At 45.5% G+C, this 2,007-nt stretch overlaps 1 pseudogene; it reads left to right on the top strand.

Annotated features, from left to right (window-relative positions):
* Positions 1 to 1,108, top strand: part of LOC105979419 — an 11,189-nt pseudogene extending 10,081 nt beyond the window's left edge.
* Positions 1,109 to 2,007: the final 899 nt, after the last annotated feature.

Raw genomic sequence — 2,007 nt, 5'->3', positions numbered from 1 at the left:
TTTGAGAAATGATGTACAAATACGCTTTACACAATTGATGTGTGTATGGATTGGGATAACAGTTGTATGAGCCCCTAATAAAATGTTTTAAAAAAATAAATAAATAAATAAAAAATAAAATAAAATAAAATAAAATGCAGGGGAGGATTAAAGTAAAAAAAAATAAATTAATTAAAAGAAAAAAAATTAAGCAGAAAGAAAAACCTGTAAAAAAAAAAAATTATAGGGGCTAAATTTTAACCTAACTGCATCTGCAACAACCCACTTTCATGTCAGCGAAGCTAGTCGCCTCCCCGCCCACGGTCAGAGAGTGTTCACAGGGGCTTAATCCATATTTCCCCTTCACGTTAAAAAACCAAACTGAAACAGCTTTAAAATGGATCAAAAGGGAGATCAAATGATACAATATTACATTTCCACCTAACTACGTCTGCCACAATCAAGTTTACAATGCTCTCCTCTCTGGTAACAGGCCTATTGTCATCCCTCAACTGTGATTGGGGGAATGAGGCAGAGGCTAAATCCGTGTGTGGACCCTGCGAATGGATTTTGGGCTTCCAGTGTTTATATAAATGTGTATTTTGCACTGAGGGCACAGCTCAGTTCAGATCATACACATTTCCGCACGTAGCCAGTGGCTACAATATTGGAGAGCGCGGGTCTAAAGATTCTGATACTCATTGGTGTTTCTCTGGGTATTTGCCAATGACTCACAAGCCCCATGCAGAGAGAATATTTTTAGCAGCTGTTAACAAGTTGAGGCTCCAGGCGGCCACCAACCAGCTTGCTGCTGGTGCATGAAGTGTCTGTTTTCTTCTAAGGTGTTACAGCGCTCCGTTTGCTTCCCACTTGAGGCCTGATACTGCAGGTCTGCTTAGGTTCCACCCCCAGCTCTGAATTCATGTAACCCATGGCAACAGCTGACTCCTGTGATCAGTTCCCCCAAAGCGGATTCGAGAGTCGAAAAGAAGCAGTTGACTACATCGTGGAAAAGGGCATCCGGGCAGCTGGGGGACCTCACTTTGGCAAGCTGAGTGAAAGTGTTGGCCAAGCACTCACTAAGGGGCATGTGCCTCCTGCCTTCCCAGAACCTCCATTGGTAGAATGAGACCCTGAGAGCAGAATTATTGAGGCCAGGATCCGAGGGTTGGTCTCTACATGGGTCACTTGGCTGCATATGGGGGAAGCAGTGTTCTTAAAGTCTCCCCCGTCACCACCACCAAACCCCCCTCCCCCCACTCCAGTCTGGGTCAGACTCTCAAAAGTTGTGCTCTTAGAATGATGCTTTTTGGGAGGCTGATGAATGCCTTGAATGCTAGACTTGGGCTCGGGGCCACCGCACAGCTCCCCAAACCAAACTCAAACGCACTGCCATTGAGTTGATTTTGAGTGACGGTGACCCTATAGGACGAAGCAGAACTAACTACCCCTTTGGGTTTCTGAGACTTAAAAAACTTTACAAGAGTAGGCAGCCTCATCTCTCTCCTGTGGAGCAGCCGTGGATCTGAACTGATGACCTTGTAGTTCGCAGCTCCATATGTAACTCACTACATGATCAGCGCTGCTTCTCCACAACTCCAGGGGTTCCATTTGCATTGGACTTTATAGTGATTGGTGCCCCCTGGACTATGTATCTTCCTCAAATATCATGAGAAAGGGGCCCTTCAACAGCAGGGTGTATCCAGCACCCTTGTTTGTGGATGCAATCTGGAAAAGGAGTCAGAATTCCTGGTTCTAATCTCAGTTGTGTCATTAACTAGGTGTGTGGCTTCTATCCTAGTCTCGGTTTACTCAATACAAAATGTGTGGATGTGGGAATTACACCATTTCATGTCAACTAGATAAGAATAAGGGGTGGAGTCTAGCCTCTCAGTCAGGTCCCAGCCTGATCCCTCCTTGTGGGCATGACCTTCTCATAAGGCTTCTGAGAATTCTCTGCTATGCATGCCTGTTGACAAGCCACATGGAGCCACACTGATGGCTCCAGAGCCCTTGAGATGCTTCCAC

The sequence above is a fragment of the Echinops telfairi genome, unplaced genomic scaffold (assembly GCF_000313985.2).
Source record: "Echinops telfairi isolate 266 unplaced genomic scaffold, ASM31398v2 ScPeMD7_7469;HRSCAF=8507_0, whole genome shotgun sequence".
Classification (NCBI taxonomy): domain Eukaryota; kingdom Metazoa; phylum Chordata; class Mammalia; order Afrosoricida; family Tenrecidae; genus Echinops; species Echinops telfairi.
Note: the sequence above shows the minus strand (reverse complement) of the source record. Positions and strands in the feature narration are given on the sequence as shown.